The 25,163-nt window shown below is 46.8% G+C and overlaps 1 protein-coding gene across 1 annotated transcript in view; it reads right to left on the bottom strand.

Moving 5' to 3' along the window:
• Window positions 1-25,163, bottom strand: part of TRAK2 (trafficking kinesin protein 2) — a gene marked incomplete in the record, with an annotated part of 1,082,163 nt that overhangs the window by 472,999 nt on the left and 584,001 nt on the right.

Below are 25,163 nucleotides of genomic sequence, written 5' to 3' on the forward strand. Positions count from 1 at the left end.
TGTCCCTGGTAGGGATGCCTCTAAGACAGGCTGTAGAGGTAGATGCAGCCCTGGTGGAGTGAGGTCTGATCCCCTGGGGGATAAGTTTTCCATGGTGCTTATAGCAGAAATAAATGCAATGGCTTATCCATTTAGAAATGGTTTGCTTTGAAATAGCCTTCACCTCTGCCCCGGCAGCAAATGTCACCAGTAGCTGTTAAGATTTCCTTTGAGGTTTAGTCCTGTCCAAGTAGAATCTAAGTTGTCTGTGCACATCTAAGGAATGCAGCATCCGTTCCCCTTTATTCTGTGGATGGGGAAAGAAGGTTGGCAAATGAATGGACCGATTAAGAGCCACACTGGATACCACCTTGGGCATGCAGGATGGATTGGTTCTGAGGGACACCCTGTCCGCATGAAAGATGATGAAAGGCTCCACTGCCATAAGGGCCTGTAATTCAGATATCCTTCTAGCTGATGTGATTGCTAAAAGGAAAGCTGTTTTCCAAGAAAGAAATTTTAAGTCTACAGTAGCAGCTGGCTCGAAAGGAGGTAGAGTGGGTTTCTTCAAAACAAAGTTAAGATCCCAGGCTGGGGTTGGAGCTCTCCTGGGTGGTCTCAAATTTTTGGCCCCTCTGAGGAACTGCTTGAGCAATGGACGAGAGAAGAGGGGAGATTCTGTGTTATAATGAGCTGAAATGGCTGAGGCGTGGATTTTAATGGAGGAAAAAGACAGGCCCTTGTAAAGCATCTCAGTTACGTACTGTAAAATCTGAGGTAAATTGGGCGCAACTGTGCTCATCCCTTGAGATTGGTTCCAGGCACAGAATCTTTTCCATTTTTCAGCATAAGATTTTCTAGTACTAGGCTTCCTTGCCTCTAAAATGATATCCATCACAGGTTTACTGAGGGATGGTAAAGGAGAGATTATGTAATTAGCCAGGCTGCAAAGTTCAGTGTTAGAAGATGAGGGAGCAGAATCTGGTTCTCCTGCTGAGACAACAGGGAAAGAGTCTGAGGCAGGTGCCATGGGGTTAACCGTGACACACTGTGCAGGAGGGGGTACCAGTGTTGGCGCAGGCAGTCTGGAGCAATCAAAATCATCCTTGGTTTGTCCTGTTTGATTTTTAGTAGTACTTTGGAGAGCAGAGGCAGAGGGGGGGCAAGGCATAGAGTGATAGGTTTTTCCAACTGAAGGACGCAGCATCCACTTTCCAGGCTTGTTTGTGGGGAGTCCTAGTGCAAAATTTGTCCAATTGGTAGTTCTGGGGAGAGGCAAACAGGTCTATATCTGGGCTCCCCCATTTGCTTGTCAACATGTTGAAAATCCTTGGTTCCAGTTTTCACTCGTGTGGGTCCATGAGGTTTCTGCTTAGTCCTTCTGCCAGTGTATTTAATTTTCCTGGCAGGAACTGAGCTTGTAGGTGCACTTGGTAGCTCAAGGCTGTGTTCCACAATGCCATGGCTAGTCAGCAGAGGGGGTAAGAATGTGTACCCCCCCCCCCCCCGCTTGTTTATGTACCACATAACAGTGGTGTTGTTCGTCCTTACCATTAGTTGTCCTGGAAGAATGTGGTCCTTGAAGGCTGTCAGAGTATTCTGTACAGCTAACATTTCTATTTGATTGATACACAGGTGTATTTGACTTGGGTTCCATTTGCCCTGAATGCACTTCTCTGCCAGGTGAGCCCCCCATGCATAGTCTGATGCGTCTGTTGTTAGGGTTTGGGCGGCAGGGGGTGGTATGAAAGGTGGTCCGTTGTTTTGGTGGCAAGCCTCTGCCCACCAAAGGAACTCTAGGCATAGGCAAGGTATGATGGGAATCATTGTTTCTAGATCCTGAGAATGTTGTGACACCATAGGCTTTTTAGACACCACTGTAGTTTCCTCGTATGCAGTCTTGCATATGGAATTAGAAGAATGCAGGAGGCCATGAACCCCAAGGCTTGCAGTATTTGTCTTGCAGATAGCAGGGTTTTTTGTGGCCACTTGTTTGAAGTAAGTTGTCAAATAAATTTGTTTCTCTGGTGTGAGGTAAGCCATCTGGGAAGTTGTATTCAAGATTGCACACAGGAATATAATTTGTTGACAGTGTACCAGGTGTGATTTATTTTTGTTTATGGTGTACCCCAGACAAGTTAGAACCCTTTGTACAAAGGCCAGATGATTCAAAAGTATGTCCTGGCTTTCTGCCTGAATTAGACAATTGTCCAGGTATTGGTATATTTGAATATTTCTTTGCCTGCAAAATGCAGTAACTGGAGCTAGGCACTTTGTGAATACCCTGGGCGCAGTAGATAAGCCAAAGGGCAGTGCAGAGAACTGATAGTGCATGTAGCCTGCTTTGAAGCGTAGGTATCTTCTGCAAGATTTCCTGATTGGGATGTGCAGGTATGCTTCTTTTAAATCTAGTGTTGCCAACCAGGCATCTTTGCCTAGCACAGGAAGTAACTGGTGAAGAGTCAGCATCTTGAATTTTGGAATCTCCAAAAAGGTGCTTAGAGTAGACAGGTCCAGGATAGGACGCCATGAATTGTCTTTTCTGGGTACCAGGAAAAGTCTCGAGTAGAAACCTTATCCCTTTTCCTCTTCTGGTACCAGTTGAATAGCCTCCATGCTTAAGAGATAAAGTACTCGTTTTTGGGCCTCTGCTCACTGATTTGGGGGTAGGTCCGGCCACCAGCTTGGTGTTGGCAACGTGTGTAAGTGAAATCTGTATCCCTGGGACACTATATTTAAAACCCACTTGTCCTGAGTAATGAGTTCCCAATTCTTTGCATGAAGAGCAATCTTTCCCCCCAAAGGGGCAGTCAGTTGATAAGTGCTTGGAAATTTCAGGGGCCAAACTAGAATCCGAAAAAAGTATCATCAACAACGTCTAGTACAGGAGGAATAGTTAAAGGCCTATGCTGAGGTAGGAGAAGGAAATCCCTAAGCCTCTTTTTTGAATTAGAAAAATCCTGGCTTTCCCAGTGGAAATGCTCCCTTAGAGTATGTAAGGTTTCCCCAAAAGAAAAATCCTCAGGAGGGGAAGCAGAGGGAATGGAGTCCTCTGCATCAGAATCTTCATAAGTAGACAACGCAAACAGATCATCAGAAGTATCAGAAAAAACAGAATCCTGATCAGAAGATTCATAATCAACTTCAGTCCTAGGCCTCTTAGAAGGGGGTGGGTTGGTTACCCCTGATTAGAGTATCTTCAGCCATTCTTATTTTTTGTTTTTTTAGGCATAGAGGCCTGAGCATGTGGCCTGGGCGTCAGTTTTTTAGGCATGGATCGAGATTTAAGCCTAAGTAAAGAAGGAGGCATAGGTTTAATATGCAAGTCCGTAGGCCTGAATACACTCTCAAAAGCCGGTTCCTGCACAGCGGCTCCAGACCCATCCAAGGTAGAGACATCCACGGGTTCCATATTTGAAGCATCTCGCGGCATACCGGACTCCGAATGGGTCTCAGTAGAGGCCTACAAATCAGAAGTAGCAGGTATCAGGGGCTGCGAAAGTGCCTGAGTACCGGCGAACTGGCGACTGGCTTAGGAGAAACGTTGTCGGCAGTTTTGGACCTCAGCGGCCTGTTTCTGTCTTTATCTTCGCGTTTTTTCAGAATCCCGGTAGTCGGATGGCTAACAGACGACACTTCTGGATAATTAAACCGAGAACCGAAATATTTAGAGGCGAAAATATAAAGACGACGGATAGTGCGCTGATTAAATAAAACACAAAACCGACAGCAAGGTACATCATGGTCAGGGCCTAGGCAAGGAATACAGTACGAATGAAATGAAAATCTTTATGAGGTATTTGCTTTCCACAAGTAATGCAATTATTAACTTTTACTGACATCTGAAAGGAGCAAAAAAAAGTTTCCCCAATGGGGTACTTAGCTTTAGTTGAAGACTTCGGTTCTGAAACTCGAAAACAAAAATTTCAGGAGTTGGCTGACCGGCACTTGAGAACTGCTTCTGCTTCGGGCACCGCACGGCAAGAAAGACTGATGTATTGGCGTCGACTGCATGTTTTACACCCCTGACAACTTGACGTCATGGAAGAAGGGACAGCAACCGACACAAGACCCAAGACTTTGTTAATCAGGCCGACTGACGGCTACCTGCAGGCAGATAAGCCAAATGTAATGACTGCAACAGTGAAACACGAAGAACATCTGCAACCATTCTTTAGGTGGCAGAGTGGACGATGCGGGTGTACAGTAAGGCATAAGCGGCTTTCAAGTGTGTATATGTGGGAGGGGCATGTCACAGAGCAAAGAAATGTAACAGATCCCCGAAATCTGACCTACTTTAAATGCTACCATGATTTTGCGGAAGATTCTTAAAAAAAAAAAAAAAAAAAAAAAAAAAAAAAAAAAACTGTTTTTACATCTTATATATGCTGATCATTTTTGTTTACTTTTACTGCAATATGTTTAGTGTTAAGCACAAACAATGAGATGACCTGAACTGAACTTATATGATAATCAGTCATATACCTTTAATTCTTACTTGAAAGGGCCTTCTGTAGTCTGTAGGTAGAAAGTATCCCATGCAATAATGAAAACTCCTCCTGGTGTGAGGTAGGACTCAGAAGATCAAATCCTGAAACAATGAGGTTTGATGAAAGTATGACTTGACACCCAGCTAGACATGGCTCAAAGGTCTACAAAGGATGCATTTAAACATGCAAGAAAGTGGCCATGGTGTTGGTGGAGTGACCCTTGACTGCAAGGGTCAAGGAACAGTTAACTGCCTGATGACAAAACATGATTCAGTTAGCAACCTTTCTGGGTAAGACCTGCTTAACCACCCCCATGCTCTTTTTATCTACAGCAAAGTTAAACATCTGTCCTTGTCTTCTTAAATTCAAGCAATAAACCCTACAGATAACAGTCTGTAACTCAGCGATTCTATCAATTAATGCATGAATCTTTGAATCCACTGAACTGGATGGTTTGAAAGCAGGCTAGGAAAGCCTATCAATCAAGACCTTCATGTCTTAATGACAAAAAAATGTTCCTCAAAGGCAGGCAAACATGAAAGATTTCTTTATGGAAGTTTCAGATTAACTTTTTAGAGCCACGGTACTGCCATCCACAAGATAATAATATGCTTTGGTGATAGTAATGTACACTCTGAATAGGAAACAGAAAATACCCAAATCAAAAAAGATGTTTGAGACAGACAAGTATCTGTTGAAAACTGAAAGACAAGAGAGGTTAGGAGCCTTCTTTGTCCAGATGGAGAACTTCCATTCAGAAGAGAATGCTTTTTTTAATGGAAGACTTTCCTCCAGTCTTAGTCACCTATGAAGCCCACAATGAAAATGCCAATGGGATCAGAGAATCTAAAAGAGCAACTAGGACAAAAGGTAGAGTCAGTTGCTGTCCCAATCCTGGACAGACTCCTATAATGAGTCAACAGTCAGGAAATCCTTCTATGTGGCACCCCTCATCACTAAGGGTTTTTCATCCAGAAAAAAGGAGGTCATTGTCCCACTGTACTCATCCCTCATTAGACCCATTATAGAGTACAATGCCCTGTTTGGTATGTACCTCAAAAGATCTCTGCAACAGTTGGAAAGGCCGCAGAAATACCTCACTAAAACTCCACCTTTACTCTGTGGCATATCGTCTACTCAGAGGCGATCTCTGCTTAACATACAAGGCCATGTCAAACCCTGAGCTGCTGGACATGCTCCACTTAAAGAAATCCCAATCCCTCAGAGCCACACGCTCCTGGTATCTAAACCTTGTCATCACAATGAACAAAACATGCTGGAGGGATAGGTTCCTGACCGAGACACTCCCCATACTCTGGAATAGATTGCCCATACATGTCAAGCAGAACGCCTCCTTGGCCCTCTTCAAAAGGAACCTTGACGATTGGATGGGAGATAGGAAATTCACCCAAGGGATCACGTCAGTCGCCCTGCTAGACAGGGGTCCAGGCAAGTAAATATTGTAGGAAGAAATATCCAGGGAATTGTTATGGCTAGGCTTGCACAGGCCCTAGGGACTGATAGCTTAGTACCAATCTATGAACCTATGAAAAGGACCTGAAAGACTGAAACCACACCCTTCTCAGACACCAGGACTCAAACAAGGTAAGTGTTGATATTTCTCCTCTGAAACTGGCTAGCAGGAGCAGAATCTGACGAAAGGCAAAAGGCATATAATAATCTTCCTTACCAGTGCAGAAAGAACAAGCATGTACAGGACATCACCCCCTCAAAAAAAAAAAAAAAAAACAACAGCTGACATACCCACAACTTGGAAAAGAATATTATTGCCCTTTGTTTTGGTGAACAAGTTGATTTTCTGGGAGCCACAGTCTACTATGATGTCACCAAACAGGCCTCAATTTACCTCTTTTCAAAGCAGAAGATGGAAACTGGAGTCTAAAATCCTGTCCATCATATTTACCCCCCCCCAAATGTAAACAAATGTGGGGATGACGTCCAAGTTGATGACCTGCTGTCAGAACCACACTACTTCTATTCACAGAGGTACAAGTGTATAATAACTTGATGTTTTTACATACCACATCATGACCTGGTTGCCTTAATTGAGACAGGATGATCTGGTGCCTCAGCTTTCTCAACAGAATTTGAAAGATGAGAAGAAACATCCTTGATCGTAACAGGTGCATGCATAAAATAGTTGTTAGGAACTTACAAAAACTGTAAATGCTTGAGTACATTCACTGATTCAGTCCTCAACAGTGGATATCCTGTCTGCAGACAGCCCAATAACTAGCCCAACTTCCACAGCTATGCCCTCTCTCAATGACTTTTGCCAGCTGTGTCCTATATGTATGTCAAGGTATTGGTGGCATAAAAATGTTGCTAGCCGATGCCATCTTTGGATATTTCTTGCCCTGGTTGAATTATCAGCCTCACACAGGTAGCAGAGCACAAGTGGACCAAAAAGGGGGGGGAGGTATGGTATCGCCCTTACAAAAAAGCTCACCCCTGAGATCACAATCTCCCCCCCCTCTGGGATTTATGCAAGTTCAAAGAACAAGGGCCTGGAACGTAAATGAAAGGGAAGGTGATGGACAAGGAAGTATAAGGTACCCACTCTATCACCCAGCATGTGTAAGAAAAAAGACAGAAGAGGGATAGTGGGAGACAACATGCACTGCAACAAAGAATATACTCAAACATGTACAATTACAGTAAGCTCTCAGCATAACTGTACTATTCTCATCGTACTAGCAACTGCTGTATTCCTCTTTACTGGATGACTCCCAAAGCATTAGACCAGTGGGTGGCTGGCCATGACTGAACTTTCTAGGAAAAAAGACCACGCAGGAATTTAGAAGTAAACCCTACCCTGGCCCTTGATGCAAAACCCAAGTAAGAATGTTGAGAGGCGGACTGTGGACACAGTAGTTGCATCCAAAACACCTAGGGTATTAACTACTCTGAAAAATGCTGGGGTGGCTACTGTGGCTATAGATGTATGGGCTTTTATGTGCCCTGGCAATGGCCTTCTATAGTCACAATAAAAGAATAAAATGCAGTAGACAAGTCACAGTGGTCATTTGTTTACAGGTTTTCCCTCCCTGCTTTTTGCAAAGGACAGATTTTTGTTTTGTCCAAATAAAATCTTCATTGTTTACACATATTCAAAGCATACAGTGGTTCTTCCCCCTTGTTCTGGAGTTTACGTAAAACAAAAACGGAGGTAAATGGCAAGATTCAAGGAAATTTCAGCCAATATTTTTGGCATGAATGTAAAACTGGTGGGAAAGGGCATTCTTGTCCTTGCAAAAAAACAAAATGGTTCCCCTCCTGCACATTGGGGTTTACAGTTCTGTAATTATCCTATCAGATGTTACATCCACCAACAATAGTCTCTTCAAGCAGCTGGTTGAAAGAAAGCCTTCCCTAAAACACAATTAAAATCTCATGGTGTGGATAATGCCCTTTCTGAATGGTCTACAATGCAACACTTCTAGAGACTGTTTCACTAGAAGCTGTGAATACAAGGAAGAACCGGATACAGACATGCAGAGATAGCAGAAAAGTGAACTTTTAAAGATGCACAACACAGGCTTGTTTTGTAAAGGTTTGCTAGATAATACAGGACCAGTGACCCTTAGACTGAACGTGGTTCGTGATGTACCGAGAGGCATCATAGGTTCATAGGTTCATACTAGGCTATCTGCCCGAGGGCATTTACAAGCCTAGCCCATAGTTTTGTGGCTTACGCCACCCCTTTAGTATGGGGAACTATACCCATTATTTTGCTGTGCCTCTGTCGAGCAGTGACACTGAGGTAATCCCTGGGGTATATCTGCGATCTCCCATCCATTGGTCAAGATTTCTCTTGAACAAGGCCAGCGAGATGCTCTGCCTCACATATACCGGGATTTTATTCCACAGCATAGGGAGTCTTTGGGTGATGAATCTATCCCTCCAGCACGTCCTATTAATAGCCGTGTCGAGGTTTAAGTCTCCCGCCCTTGTGGCTCTGACGGATCTAGATTTTTTGAGGTGAAGCATATCCATCAAATCTGGGTTTGACATGGCCTTGTATGTTAGGCAAAGGTCACCTCTGAGCAAGCGGTAAGCGACTGAATAGAGCTGGAGTTCTTTTTCATTTTCATTTTTAACAAGTATAATCTCCTTGTGCTTGGGTTCATAATATTTAGCATATCCACTCAAAACATGAGCCTGGAAGGGATAAGTGCTAGGTCATCCAAGCTGTCCGCCTTAAGGCAGTCAGGTTGGTTTGCATTACGGACCCTTTTTTCTTGGTCAAGAAGTCTGTACACTGAGAAAACATTCCTGGCTCTGTCATTGCTAAACATAACATGGGAGAACCCATGCTGTCTGCACCAAAACGGGATCATCAGTACAACGTTTGGCTTCTCCTCGATCTTCTGCAATACACTGGGAATCAGAAGTTTTGGGGGGAAAGAGAACAGAAACTGACCTGTCTGGTTTACGCAGCAAATACTGAATTTCCAGGCTGCTGGTGCTGCTGTCCTTCAGCAGAACTTTCTCAGTTCCAGTTTTCTGGGGAAGGAAAAGGTATACTTCTGACACATCCAACTTACTGGGGAGATTCAGAAACATTGCCTTATTCAGCATTTATTCCTCGAGGTCTATCTGTGTTCTGCACAGAGATTTCTAGTGATAGGATGTAAGCTTCCCTGAGGGTCAGACCTGACACCTTGGCAAACTCCCATGTCTGCAGAGTCACTATATACAGGATGTAAGAGAGTTTTTGTACCAATTCCCCCCAGCCTGCAGTTAACACCACAAAAACATCACATAACTATGGTACCCTTCTTAAGGAGTTTTAGGGTTCCATGAGCTCAAATTCATCTGAGTACTTTTTATATTAAGATAACAGCTATCCTTTTCTTAACATTTATGCATTTCTTTCTCATGATGATGTCTCATGTGCCTGGAATTTCAATGACTACACACAGGTTGTTGGGCTAACTCTAAGGAGTCAATAGTAAAGTATTTGGGTTCCCAGGGTTAGTCTGTAAATTATTTATTTATTTATTTTTACTTATTGACATTTTTTAACCAGGTTAGTCCAGCTGGGTTAGAAGCCCATTCAAAGTGGAGACCCGAGAAGAAAGGCTCCAGTTAGAGATATACATTATACATCTAGTTATATCCAGTGTAAGTTTTACAGAGATAAACAATTTACAGTTGGTTACATTCATTTAATAGTTTGCAGCAAAAAATATGCCATTTAGTCTAAGATTCCTATTTAGTGTACAATATGAGAAGGTTGTGAAGAAATGGTAAAACAAGGTACCCTTAAACTGAGTTATACCTACATTATACACCACGACTGCTCTTTATGCAAGGTAAAATAGGACCAAGAGATTTCAGTGGCTGGAAATACTGATGTCATTTGTTCCGGAGGTACCACTGCAACTTCATCATGTGTAGTTCTGTCAGAAGGACAGTAAGAATGAATGATGTCATGTACCTCAAAACCCTTCCTTGCAGTAATAACATCCTTCTCAAGGGCTCTCAGGAGAAGGAGATTTCAGAGAAAGCACCTCTTCCTCTACGAGGAAGATCCTTTGCTATTCTGTTCCCCACAGTGCTCCCAGAAATGCTACATTCTTTGCTGGGGTCAAGTTTAATTTTGGGAAGTTGGGAGAGAAACAATCTTTGAAAAAAAAATGAAATGGTGAAATTAGTGGCTCTCTGAATATCTTCCAGGGAGTTTGCTTAAATCAAGCAGTCATATAAGAAATGATAACTATGAATGAGAAGTTATGTACCTACCATAACGTTCCATGTTAGTTGTCTTCTTCTCGCCTTCTTTCTTGCTGGATGGGTTCGGAGCCGATCCTCGGCTCTGACTCGGCCTATACTACAGCTCGAGAGCTATTTTTACCAGCTTGAGGCTACCCTGTATCCCAAAATGCTAGGCGCTAACTACCCAGATCTCGTTTGATAGCTAACACCATAGCAGTTCTGATCTCAGAACAAAGGAGAAAGAGGAATACCTATATATAGAACATACCAAGAAAAGGCAACCATGGGAGTCCAAGCTGGGATGAAAGAAGGCCCAGAAGGATCCTTTCGGTCTGTCCAGGCTAGGGGGTTGGAGGGTGGGACGCAAGAAAAAAGGTGAGAAGAAGACAACTAACATGGAACGTTAAAGTAGGTACATAACTTCTCAATGTTAAGTTGTCAATCTCGCCTTCATTCTTGCTGGATGGGACCGCATCCCTAGCACCTCAACCCTGGGTGGCTCATGGGAACAGACTCTTGAGGACGGTGGAACCAAAGTTAGCTCGGCTTCTGGAGGCCATGTCCAGTTTGTAATGAGAAATAAAGGTATGAGGAGAGGCCCATGTGGCTGCCGCACAAATGGAGTCTATAGGCAACCTAGTCTGAAAGGCTATTGTTGTAGCTAAGGCTCTAGTTGAGTGGGCTCTAGGTTTTGAAGGAAGTTCTTGACGCCTCAGTTCATAGATGAAAGTAATCAAAGAGACCAACCATCTAGAAAGGGTTACTTTGGAAACTGGAAGGCCTTTCTTCCCTTCCGCATAAGACAGGAAGAACTGCTCAGATTTCCTAACTTGCTTGGTTCTATCCAGGTAGTAACGGAGTTGAAGGTGAACATCCAGAAAATGTAACTTTTGTTCCGCTCTGTTGGAGTAATTAGGGAAGAAAACTGGGAGATCGACAGTCTGGTTTAGATTTGCCTCAGAAGATATCTTAGGTAAAAAAGATGGGTTAGTTCTGAGGGACACTCTATCTTTATGGAAAACCAGATAAGGAGGACGAACGCAAAGGGCGTGAAGTTCTGAGACTCTCCTCGCGGACGTTATGGTCACTAGAAATAGAGTTTTCCATGAGAGTAACTTCAAGGAACAGGAAGCCGCAGGTTCAAAGGGAGGGAGAATCAAAGAGGTTAAAACCAGATTCAAATCCCACTGTGGTGGGGGAATCTCTGATAGGGGGCTTAAGTAAAAAGGTACCTTTAAGGAAGGCTTTACAAAGTTTATGGGACATAACAGTGGAGTCCGACAAGCCAACATGAAAATTTGAAATGGCCGCTAACTGAGCCCTGATAGTGGACGAAGAAGAACCTGATTGAAAAAGTTCGGCCAAGAAATCTAGGACTGATTGGATAGGTGCCGTGAAAGGATTCATGTTTCTAGTCTCTGCCCAGAAGGAAAAACGTTTCCATTTGCTAGCATAAATCCCCCTGGTAGAAGATTTCTGGGAAGCTAGAATGATGTCACGCACAGAATGGGAAATAAAGGGAAGCCTGGCTAAGGTTGGAAGTGGAGCAACCAAGCTGTGAGGTTGAGAGAGGGGAGGGACTGGTGCAGCTCGCCCGACTGATGGGTCAAGAGATCTGGCACTGGGTCCAGATGCCAGGGCTGCTCCAAGAGGTAACGATGCAGGAACGGAAACCAGATTTGTTGAGGCCAGTAAGGGGCAATGAGGATCATTGTGGATCTCAATGCGGTAGCTTTCTGAATCAACCGTGTGATTAATGGAAAGGGGGGAAAAGCATACAGAAGACCCCGGGGCCAATCGTGGACAAGAGCATCTCTGAGGGGGTGGCCGGGAAGAGAGTGAAGAAGTCGTGGCACTTGCTGTTTTGAGGTGTTGCGAAAAGATCGCAGCAAGGCTGACCCCATCTTCGGAAAATCTTTTCCACTACTGACTGCTTGAGAGACCACTCGTGCGGCATGAGAATGACTCTGCTCAGACTGTCCGCTATGACGTTGGACATCCCGGGGATATGCTTTGCTATCAGAAACCGCTGAGAAGAGATTGCCTACTGCCAAAGTCTGAGTACTTCTCGACACAAGGGATAGGACTTGGTTCCGCCCTGCTTGTTGATGTACCACACTATGGACATACTGTCCGTCTGAACTGCAATAGTTCCAATGGGAAGAGAGTCCTGAAGGGCTTGCAACGCTAAAAGTACTGCTCTCATCTCCAGGACATTTATGTGCAGGTGGCACTTGAAAGGTTGCCATGTGCCCTGGACTGTCCTGCCCTGAAAATGCCCCCCCACCCGATCAGGGAGGCATCCGTTGTCACCGTAGCAACCGGGGGGGGGGGGACAAAGGGTCTGCCCTGAATGACTTGAAGGGAGACCATCCACCAAGAAAGGTGTTTCTTGCATGATTGGGTGATTAAAATGCTGTGTGACATTGGAAGCTGTTGAAAAGACCACTGGGAAAAGAGCATCCACTGAAGGATCTGCATGTGAAAGCGAGCTAGTGGAAGTAACGTAATGGCTGCTGCCATGAGACCTAAAGTCTTCAGTACAAACCTGGCCTGGATTCTGTTGCTCTGAAGAAGGATGTGAACGTGTCCGCGAATATCTGAAATTCTCTGTGCGGTTAGTTTTGCGGACAGTTCAGCTGTGTCTAATATGGCACCTATGAAAGTAATAGACTGACAAGGCAGACTTTTCGAAATTTATGGAGATACCTAGCTCTTTGCAAGTTTGAATGGTGTAATCTCTGGACTGAAGAAGTTGGCGCCTGATGGTGGCGGTAAGGAGCCAGTCGTCCAGATATGGAAACACCTGGAATCCTTGACGTCTCACATGAGCCGTGACCACTGCCATGCATTTGGTGAACACTCGGAGGGCTGTAGTGAGACCAAAGGGCAGAACCCTGAACTGGTAGTGACTGGCCCCCAGCCGGAAGTGGAGAAACCTCCTGGAGCGCCTGTGCATCTTGATGTGGTAGTACGCACCCTGAAGGTCTATAGAGCACATCCAATTGTCCTGGCCCAAAAAGGGTAGAATGGACTGTAGCGTGACTATCCGGAACTTCGTTCTTTGTACAGACCTGTTCAGCCTGCTGAGATACAAAATTGGTCTCCAATCCCCTGTCTTTTTTGGTACCAAAAAGAACTTGGAGTAGATTCCGGATCCTTGCTAGTCTGCTGGGACTGGTTGGATGGCTCTTTTTCTTAGCAGTTTTGAGACTTCTAATACTGCTTGTTCCCTTAGATTGGGTGGAACATCTGGAAGGGGCCTTTTTGGCTGTGTTGGGGTGTGGGCAAAGGGAATTTCGTAACCCTCGGATATGATCGACCGTTCCAATCTGTCTTGGGTGAGGGAAAGCCAGGCTTCTGTGTACAGTGATAATCTTCCCCCGACTGCCTCCGAAGGCGGACAGTCGGGCAGCTTCTCAGGGATGCTGGAAGGGCTGGCCAGAGACAGCTTCTCTGCTACCCTGATTCTGCGGACCCCCTCTGCCCCTAGGGTGGTGTCTGTTATTGTCCCCTCCCCCCGCCTCTAGAGGGGAACTCACCTCGTGCGTCAGGAGCGACTCCCCGTGGTTTGCGAAACCGCATTTTTCCACCCTTCTGACCCTTAGGGTATGGTCTAGACAGGGTGGAAAAACAGACTCCCATGGCAAAGAGAGTCTTGCCATCCTGTTCACATCTGGTCAAAGTATCCTTCACCTGAGGTCCAAACAACGCCAAACCATCAAAGGGGGAGTTAGTGAAGGACACCTTGAAGGGGTCAGCAAAGTTACAAAGCCGCATCCAGGCGTGACGCCTTAAGGCTACGCCTGTGCCTGCAGCCCTACTCACCCCATCGGCCGCATAGGAAATAAGCCGCATGGAGGAGTTAACAATCGAGTTCAGGGTTGCCAGCTGGGAGTTGATTTTGTCTTGAGACCCCGCAGCTGTTGGATACTGTAAAGTATCACCCATTTCTTTGAGCATGTCTCTTTGAAGGCGGGTGAAATGACACAAGTAATTCAGCGACCGCATGGTAAAGGTCGCTGAAGAAAACATCCGCTTGCCATACCTATCCATAGTCCTAGATTCCTTATTAGGAGGATGGATCGGTACTGAAGGATCAGCCAGCTGCTTCTTAGTAGCTGCTGCCACCACTATGGCATCAACAGGGACACCCTTGGTTAAAAACTGCTTATCAGAAGGGGCTGTGATAAATTTTGAAGGCCTCCGTGGGGTAGGTTCCATTGTGTCAGGGGCCGTCCATGCCTCCCGCGCCACCACTTCCATGAGGGGGTCAAAGGGCGGAGACACCCAGGAGGTGGAAGGGCGAGAACCAAAAGCCTCTAGGTAAATCGACTCATCCTCAGAAGGATTGAGGGTAGACCAGTTCCCCCTCTGCTTGAGGATCTCAAGGATGTCAGAAAAGGAGACATCCTCAGAGGGGGACCCTTCCGACTCATCCAAGTCGGTATCGGATGTGACGGACGCAGGAGAGTCCACATGCTTCCTCTTGCATTTCCTTTTCCGTGGGGGCTCCCCTGACGGATCAGGGAGGCCTGGAGGATGCTCCCCAATGGGGGCACCTGAGGCGTTGGATCTCTGCAGTCGGGGTCGAGAGGATGGGTAGAGACCGTAACAGGCACAACAGTAGGAGGAGCTGAGGGAGCTGACCGTGGAGCAGGCACAAGGGCCAGCACACTCCTCATGACCTCAAAAGCACCCCTATCAGGCAGGGAAGAAGGTCCCTGCTCCGAAGAGATAAGGACCCCTCCCGGCATCGAGAGGGATGGCCGATGTTGGGGATGAACTCACCTGCGCCGAGGCTCTGAGAGGGAGAACTGGGTCGGACAAGGGTCCGATGCCACTCGCCCCCTCGGAGCCGACGAGGGAGTTCCGGCGCCCAGATCCCTCCAAGGATGGAACCATGGAAGAGATCGGAGCTGACGACGGAGCCGAAAGGTGTAATATCGGCTCAGACATGTCGACGGTTCCGGCTCCCACGAACTCCGGCTCCGAGCTCAGAGGAAGAGTCGGAGGAGGAATCGATGATGGAATGGGGATAGCCGCTGTCTGATGAGAAGGGCTCTGAAGCATCTGGGCCAGTGCCTGCGACTTAAGGAGTCTGCTAACCACCCTCTGGAGGTCATGTTCCGAAAGCCTGAAAGACCGAGAGGAATGGGACCGATGGCTCCGCTCCGAAAGCAAGGGAGATCTCGGAGCCGAATGGACTGACTCCAAAGAAGGAGACCTGGAGCGCTTACGGCTTGCAGACGGTTCCGACACAACGATCAGAGCCGACTGAGTCTTGGGAGCATCGGCTCCAGCCGGAGCCGATGTAGGAGCACTAAGAGCACCACTAGTCGAAGGCTCTGTTCGTGGAGCTGACGGTTTAGTGGGCTTTGAAGGTTTGCCCGACAAAGACTTGGTCGGGGAACCTTCGGGTTTCAACAAGCCTCGCAAGATAAGCTTGTTTCTGCGTTCCTGCAGGACTCTTGGACTGAATGCATGGCAGACAGAACAAGAGTCCTGCAGGTGCAGAGGGCCCAGGCAATAAACACAAGAAGTGTGACCGTCTGTCAGAGACATCTTCTGACAGCATGAGTCACACTTCTTGAAGCATAAAACCCTGGAATCTTTAGACATCCTGACAAGGATGACAAGTCATACACACAACAAACACCCACACTCAAACTTACTTAGTCTAGTCACACACGCACACACAGAGACTGAGACTATTTAGATTGACAAATAAAGTAATTTAAACTAAATATAACTAAGAATTAAACTAAAAATTAGCCCGAAGGCTTAGTAATCTACGGAGTGGGGGTAGGTAACGAGAAGAAGATAGAAACAAACCCGAAAGGGAACTATCTAAGGTGGGTATACACTAGAGGGGTAAACAGGATCCAACAGTAAAACTAGTACTGAAAAAGGTCAGGAAAAAACCTTACCAGAAAAGATTTTTACAAATCTAACCTGAGAGCCGGCAAAAACGCAACCTCGCAACTGAAGCGGCAAACGAGATCTGGGTAGTTAGCGCCTAGCATTGTGGGATACAGGGTAGCCTCGAGCCAGTAAAAATAGCTCTCGAGCTTTAGTATAGGCAGAGTCGGAGCCGAGGATCGGCTCCGAACCCATCCAGCAAGAATGAAGGCGAGATTGTCAACTATACATTGTATTTTGTCCTGTAGTGTGTTTATTACTGAAGCCACACATTTCAGTGCAGTAGACGAGCAAAAGGGCAAGGAAGTGAACTGGAAATGATCTTCTACTGCTTCAAATCTTTGGAACTTTCTGAGGGCTCTGGTAATGGGAATATGTTGGTAAGCATTCTTTAGGCCGAGGGCTACCAAGTAGGTTTGAATGGACAGCAGAGGTAGAAGGCCTTGATGGGTCACCATTTTGAATTTTGGGGGTAATTAAGAACTTCTTGACTCTTGAAAATTACAAAATAGGTCTCAATCTGCCTTCCATTTTAAACACAAATAGGCCTCAATTTGCCTTCCATTCTGAGGACCTACAAATGTTTTATGGAAAGTTCCAAGTTTTCTTCTCTTGTTGGTACTTTCCCTATGGCCCCTATTCCAGGAGGTCCATCAGCAGAAGTAGGAGCATAGTTACTTGATATGTTAGTACAGTTGGGAAATACCTCAAAACTTAAGTCTGTTTTGAAACTGTACTTTGTAACCTTGCCTCAGAATGCTGAAGATCCAATGGTCCTGAGTAATGCTTTTATATTCTCTCAAAAATGATACTAACATCCCTACAATCCTGCATACAGGTAGAAAAAAGAAGTTATGTTCTTACCATAACGTTTCATGTTTGTTGTCCTTTATCTCGCCTTCCTTCTTTCTGGTTGGCTTCGGAGCCAATCACAGCTCTGACTCGGCCACTTCTAAAGCTTGAAGAGTCCTTACTGGCTCGAGGCTAATCCCTTATCCCAGCATGCTTAGCGGTAGCTACCCAGATCTCATGTGTGAGAACTAACCACTAGATAGAATTAGAAGTTATGTACCTACCATAACGTTCCATGTTAGTTGTCTTCATCTCGCCTTCTTCTTGCTGGATGGGTTCGGAGCCGATCCTCGGCTCCGACTCGGCACTAGCTTTAGCTCGAGAACTCCTTTTACCAGCTCGAGGCAACCCTATATCCCATGATGCAAGGCGGAACTACCTCAGATCTCGTTTGGCAGCTAACTAACCCTGCTAAAGACTTATCCTAATATAATTAGGAACCATGGTTCCTAAAAGAAGTCCTCATAACAATGCTCCAGAGGAAGCAATCTAATAGGAACTCTCCAAGATCTGTCCAGGCCAGGGGAAGGAGGGTGGGGCCTTAAGAAGAAGCGAGATGAAGACAACTAACATGGAACGTTATGGTAGGTACATAACTTCTAAATGTTAAGTTGTCAATCTCGCCTTCATTCTTGCTGGATGGGACCGCGTCCCTAGCACCTGTATCCCGGGTGGCTCAATGGAACAGACTCTTGAGAACAGTGGAACCAAAACTGGCCCTATCTCTGGAGGCCAAATCCAACTTGTAATGAGACACAAAAGTATGAGGCGTGGCCCAAGTAGCTGCTGCACAAATAGTGTCAATGGGAAGTCTATCCTGAAAAGCTACAGAAGTGGATAGACTCCTGGTCGAATGAGCTTTTGGCTTAGAAGATAGTTGTTTGCCCCTTAGAGAGTACACATAGGAAATGGTGGAAGTCAACCATCTAGATAAGGTCACTTTAGATACTGGAAGACCCAACCTGCTTCCTGCATAGGAGACAAACAATTGGTCTGATTTTCTAAGTTGTTTAGTCCTATGTAAGTAGTACCTGAGCTGACGATGAACATCCAAAAATGCAGCTTCTGTTCAGCTCTGTCAGAATAGTTAGGAAGAAAACTGGTAGATCAATAGATTGGTTAATATTGGCTTGAGATACAACCTTGGGAAGAAAGGAAGGGTTAGTCCTGGCGAAACCCTATCCTTATGAAACAGCAGATAAGGTGAACGAATACAGAGGGCCTGAATCTCAGACACGGTTCTTGCAGAAGTAACAGCCAGCAAAAATATAGTTTTCCATGTCAACAACTTTAAAGAACACGTAGCAGGCGGTTCGAAGGAGGTAGAATTAGGGATGCCAACATTAAGTTCAGATCCCATTGCGGAGGAGGATGTTTCACAGGCGGTTTTAGGAGAAAAACTCCTCTCAAAAGGCTTTGCATAACCTATGAGACATGATGTTATTGTCCTGCAAGCCAACATGAAATTTGGAAATAGCAGCCATTTGTACTTTGACTGTAGATGGTGGCGATCCTGAATGAAAAACCTCCGCCAGGAAATCCAAAACAGAATGTATAGGAGCGGTGAAGGGATCAATATTTCTGGCGTTTGCCCAAATAGAAAACGTCGCCACTTGCTAGCATAAACAGTTCTAGTGGGCGACTTTAAAGAAGACACTAAAATGTCTCTGACTGAGTCAGAAATCATTGGTAGCCTGGCTAGGGAAGGAAGTGGAGCAACCAAGCAGTGAGGTTGAGAGAATGAATGGCTCGGTGCTGCTGACCCGACTGGTGGATCAAAAGATCCGGAACTGGGTCCAGATGCCAGGGCTGCACCAGAAGGTGACGATGTAGAGGCGGAAACCAAATTTGTCGAGGCCAATATGGAGCAATGAGGATCAATTTGGCTCTCAAAGCGGTGGCTTTCTGAATGACTTGTGGAATCAATGGAAAGGAGGAAAAGCATAAAGAAGTCCCGAGGCCAATCCTGGGTTAGAGAGTCTCTCAAGGGTTGGCCTGGAAGAGAAATAGTGTGAAGTAATCTGGGCACTTGCTGTTTTGAGGGTAGCGAAAAGATCGCAACAAGGGTGCCCCACTTCAGAAAAATCTGATCCACTACAGACTGATTGAGAGACCACTCGTGAGGCATCAGAATAGATCTGCTTAGCCTGTCCGCCAATAGGTTGGACCTGCGGGGATGTGCGTTGCTATCAGAAACCGCTGAGAAGAGATCGCCCATTGCCAAAGTCTGAGAGCTTCTCGACATAAGGGATAGGACCTGGTTCCGCCCTGTTTGTTGATGTACCAGACCACGGACATGTTGTCCGTCTGTACTGCAATAGTCCCTGTGGGAAGAAAGTCGTCGAGGGCTTGCAGCGTTAAAAGCACTGCTCTCATCTCCAGGACATTTATGTGCAGGTGGTATTCTATGGGTTGCCACGTCCGTGGACCATCCTGCCCTGATAATGCCCCCACCCGATCAGAGAGGCATCCGTGGTGACTGTGGCAACTGGAGGAGGGGAACAAATGGTCGGCCCTGCTGAAGAAGAGGGGAAGATACCCACCATCGTAGATGAGCCCTGCAAGACTGTGTCACTAAGATCTCGTGTCTCATGGGCAGATGGTACGACCACTGCGTGAACAACATCCACTGCAGGAGCGCATGTGGAGGCGAGCTAGTGGAAGAAGAACAATGGCTGCAGCCATTAGGCCTAGAACCTTCAAGACAAACCTGGCTTTGACCTTGTTGCTTTGTAACAGAAGCTGAACAAATTTCTGGATGTCCAGAATCCTTTGATTTGTTAGTGTGGCTAACATTTTGACGGTATTTAACTCTGCGCCTATAAAGGTGATAGATTGGCAAGGCAGCAGAGAGGATTTTTCGAAATTCACGAAATTCCTAGACTCTTGCAAAGCTGTAAGGTGTAATCTCTGGACCGAAGAAGCTGATCCCTGGAGGTGGCGGAGAGGAGCCAGTCGTCCAAATAAGGAAACACTTGGAATCCTCGGCGTCTCAGGTGAGCTGTGACCACCGCCATGCATTTGGTGAACACTCTGGGGGCTGAAGTGAGGCCAAAGGGCAGTGCTCTGAATTGGTAATGACTGGCTCCCAGCCGGCGGAGAAACCTTCTGGGCGTCTGTGAATCTTTATGTGATAGTACGCATCCTGAAGGTCTATCGAGCACATCCAGTTGTCCTTGCCCAGAAAGGGCAGAATGGATTACAGCGTGACCATCCGAATCTTGCCTTTTGACAGACTTGTTTAGTCTGCTTAGGTCTAGTATTGGTCTCCAATCTCCCGTCCTTTTGGGGACCAAAAGAATCTTGAGTAGAAGCGGATCCTACTTGGTCTGCGGCACTGTTTGGATGGCTCTTTTTCCCAGGAGTTTTAAAACTTCCTGTTTTGCCAAATCCCTTTGACCGGGTGAGATGTCTGGAAGGGATTGTAGAGGTCTGAGGAAACCTTTGAAGGGATTTTGTAACCCTCGGATATAATCGACTGTACCCACTTCTCTTGTGATAGGGATTGCCAGGCTACTGGGTACAGCGAAATCCTTCCCCGACTGCCTCCAAGGGTGGACAGTCGGGCAACACCTCAGGGATGCTGAAAGGGCTTCTCAGGAAGAGGCTCCCTGTTGCCCTGGTTCTGAGGACCCCCTGCCTCTAGGCGGCGTCTATTATTGTTACCCCTCTGCCTCTAGGGGTAAACTGACCACGTGTGTCGGTGTAGCTCCTTGGGCTTTACGGAACCACATCTTCCCCCTTCTGACCCTTGGGATATGGTCTAGAAGGAGTGGAAAACTGGACTCCAACGGCAGAAAGAGTTTTACCGTCTTGTTCACATCTGGTCAAAATATCCTTCACCTGAGGTCGAACAAAGCCGAACCGTCAAAGGGGTGTTGGTGAAGGGCCTTAAAGGGGTCCATAAAATTACACAGCCGCATCCAGGCTTGGCGTCTAAGAGCAACACCTGTGCCTGCGGCCCTGCTCGTTCCATCGGCTGCATAAGATATGAGCCGCATGGAGGAGTTAGATATCGAATTCAGGATAGCTAGCTGAGAGGCAATCTTGTCCTGAGCCCCAGCAGCTGAAGGATCCTGGACTACTTCCCCCAGTTCCTTGAGAATATCTCGTTGAAGCCTGGTGAAGTGACAAAGGTAATTCAGCGAGCGCATTGCAAAGGTCGCTGAAGAAAACATCCGCTTTCCATACCTGTCCATGGTCCTAGAATCCTTATTAGGAGGATGGACAGGTACTGAAGGATCCGCCAGTTCCTTCTTAGTGGCCGCCACCACCATAGCATCCACAGAGACACCTTTGGACAGGAACTGTTTGTCCGAAGGGGCCGTGATGAATTTGGATGGTCTCCTGGGGACAGGTTCCACAGAATCTGGAGCCATGCCTTCCGAGCCACTACCTGCATGAGTGGGTGAAGGCGGAGACACCAGGAGGTGGAGGTCGGGATCCAAAGCCTCCAGGTATACCGACTCATCCTCGGAGGGGTCAATGGAGGCCAATTCCCCTCTGTTTGAGGAGCTCAAGGATGTCTGAAAATGAGACATCCTCAGAGGGACCGTGGGGAACCCTCCGACTCATCTAAGTCGGTATCAGATGTAGTAGACTCAGGGGAGTCTGTGTGTTTCCTCTTACCGTCCTCTTCGAGGGGTTCACCTGCAGGGTCAGGAGAAACCTCGGAAGAGGAGGAAATTCCCAGTGGGGAAACCTGGGCGATGGATCCCTGGGCCTGAGAGCAAGAGGCTGGCAAGAGGCTTCTGCAGGCACTGATGAGGGAGGAGCTAGAGGGATAGACCGTTGACCAGGCTCAGAGGCCAGGACACTCCTCATCACCTCAAAGGCTCCTCTCCCCGGGAGACCTGAACACACCCGCTCGAAGAAACAGGAATGGTCGGCTCCAAGGAGAGAAGGCTCGAGGCAGATGTCGGCGCCGAGCTTACCAAAGCCGAAGCTCCGAGAGGGAGGCGGGTGGGACAAGGGTCCGATGCCACTAGCCCCTCGGGCCGACAGTGGAAACCCGGCGACGGATCCCTCCAAGGAAAGTCTCAAGGAGGAGATCGGAGCCGAGGATGGCGGAGCCGAAGGATGTATCGGCTCCGGCATCGAAACAGTCGCTGTCCCAAGAAGCTCCGGCTCCGAACTCTGGTGTGGAGTCGGAGGAGGAATCTCAAGAATTGGGGCTGTAGCGAAGTCTGTTGAGACGGGCTATGGAGCATTTGGGCCAGTGCCTGAGACTTCAACAGCCTGCTTACCACCCTCTCCAAATCGTGGTCAGACAGCCTGGAAGATCTCGAAGATCGGCTCCGATGGCTCCGCTCCGACAAAAGAGGAGACCCGGGCAGTGGATACTTAGTATCGAAGGGGACCGGGATCTCTTGCGGGCGGAGCCATCGGGCGAAGTCCCTTGAACCCCAGATGGAGCCGAGGATCTCGGCTCCGATGCTGAATAAAGTGTCGGCTCCAGCGGAGCCGACAAGGCAACAGTAGTCAGGGTATCGGGCCGGCGGCACGAACCCACTACTCTGGCAGAAGAAGCATCGGTTCCAGCCGGGCCGATATCGGCTCCACGGGCGGAGCCACCGAGGAGGCTTAGACACTGTAGCCTGAGCCTTCGGTGGCTTAAGAGGTTTTCCTGCCCTTGCTTGGGAGGAGAACCTTCAGGTTTCAACAAACCTCGGAGGATCAGTTTGTTCCTCCTTTCCTGCAGGACTCGCTGGCTAAAGGCATGACACAACGCACAGGAGTCCTGCAGGTGCAAACGGCCCAGGCAATACACACAAGACGTGTGACCGTCTGTCAGGCCCATTTTCTCACAGCACTGGTCACACTTCTTGAAGCCTGAACCTTGCCTTCCTTAGACATCCTAAAAGGATATACACACACAGTCCCCACAAACACACAACTTAATCCCTACACAGACACACAGGAAGGGAATAACTTGGGGAACTAGGCCTGACTAAAACTTTCACTGAAAAAACTATATTAAAAGTTTAAAAAAGGAAGGGAATAGGGTGGGCTGTACTAAATACAGGCTAACCTGACACTGAAGGGAAATTAAACCCCTAACTAACTTTTTTTCTTATTTAACAAGAAAAACTTACCTCAGCTGGCAAAGGAGACCTCTTTCGCTAAGCGGCAAACGAGATCTGGGGTAGTTCCGCCTTGCATCATGGGATATAGGGTTGCCTCGAGCTGGTAAAAGGAGTTCTCGAGCTAAAGCTAGTGCCGAGTCGGAGCCGAGGATCGGCTCCGAACCCATCCAGCAAGAATGAAGGCGAGATTGACAACTTAACATCTATAAATTACTAAATAAAGGAGGTAACTAAACAATACTGCTTCCTTGTACCAAAACAACAGAACAACAATGGTGACAAGGACTATACCAATAGCTGAAAAGCAAAGGAAACTCAGCCAAAGCAGCCAAAAAGGAAATTCCTCTCAATCATCCAGGATGGGTGAAGGATGGAGGGACGCAAGAAGGAAGGCGAGATAAAGGACAACAATAATGGAACATTATGGTAAGAAGATAACTTCTTTATGTTATGTTGTCCATCTCGCCTTCCTTCTTTCTGGTTGGGACAGCATACCCAGCACCTAAATCCTGGGTGGCTCACTGGAAGCTTGGCTTAAAAAGCTATGGAGGTAGCCAAGGATCTAGTACAGTGTCCCCTTACCTTTCCCGGGACAGACACATTCCGAGACTCATAAGCATACGTAATGGCATCGGACAGCCATTTTGACGAATTCACTTTGGAAACTGGTGAGCCTTGCTTACTCTGTGAGAAGGATACAAACAGCTAATCTGATTTTCTGATGTCCTTGGTTCTTTGAAGACAAAATCGTAACTGCCTGTGGACATCCAGCTGATGTAGCTTATACCCTGCCTTGTTGCCATAATTTGGAAAGAATACAAGGAGTTCAATGGACTGATTCAAATTATACTCTGAACAGACTTTTGGTAAAAAGGAAGGATTTGTTCACAGAGATACTATATCCTTGTGAAAATCATATAAGGAGGGCGGATAGAAAGTGCCTGTACCGTGGAAACCCATCTATCTGATGTAATTGCAATCAGGAAAAGGGTCTTCCATGATACGAATTTAAGAGGAAAAGAAGCGGCTGGTTCAAAGGGAGGGAGGATTAGAGCCACAAGGATGGAGAGGTTCTCGGATGGGAGGCCTTAATAGAGTAGCACCTTTCAAAAAGGCCCTACATAGCTTGTGGGACATGACGTTAGAACCCAGAAGACCCACATGAAAACTGGAAATAGCAGCCAGTTAAACTCGAATTGTAGCAGTAGCTGCTCCTTTCTCAAAGGTTTTGGCCAGGAAGTCCAAAATGTTTGGAATTGGTGCTGTAAAGGGATCAATGTAATTTTGTTTGGCCCAGAAAGAGAACCTCTTCCATTTACTAGCGCAAAGTTTTCTAATAGTTGGTTTGTGAGAAGAGACCAAGATATGTTGAACCATAGGTGAGATATCCGAAGCCTAGCTAGGACTGTAAGTGGAGAAACCAAGCTGTCAGCTTGAGAGTTTGAATGGAAGGAGGGATTTAGAGCACCCAACTGATGTGTCAGGAGATCTGGAACCGGGTCCAGAATCCAAGGCTCTTCTTGCGGGTAATGCCAAAGGAATGGGAACCATATCAGACGAGGCCAGTAAGGAGCAATGAGGATCAGCCTGCAACTCAACAACTTTGCTTTCTGAAGAACTTTTGGAAATAGAGGAAAGGCATAAAGAATCCCGTGGGGCCAATCATGGATAAGTGCATCTCTGGGTGACTGTCCCGGTGGGGGTACTAGGGCAAAGTAGCTGCTGCAGTTGTTGCTTAGGTGTGATGTGAAAAGATTGCAGCACGGCTGGCCCCATCTGCAGAAGATCATATCCGCCGTATCTTGTTTCAAAGATCACTCGTGGGGTATGAGAATTGCCCTGCTGAGATTGCCAGCTATCACGTTGAACTTCCCCGGGATGTGCGCTGCAACCAGAAACACTGAGAGGAAATCGCCCACTACCATACTCGAAGGGCCTCCTGACACAAGGGTAAGATTTGGTTCCGTCATGTTTGTTGACGTACCACACTACTAACATGTTGTCCGTCTGAATTGCTATACAGCCCAAAGTAAGAGAGTCGTGAAGTGCTTGCATCGCTAATAAGACCGCTCTAAGCTCCAGGACACTGATG

This window comes from Protopterus annectens, chromosome 2.part0 (assembly GCF_019279795.1).
Source record: "Protopterus annectens isolate FY-2018-M chromosome 2.part0, PAN1.0, whole genome shotgun sequence".
Lineage (NCBI taxonomy): Eukaryota > Metazoa > Chordata > Ceratodontiformes > Protopteridae > Protopterus > Protopterus annectens.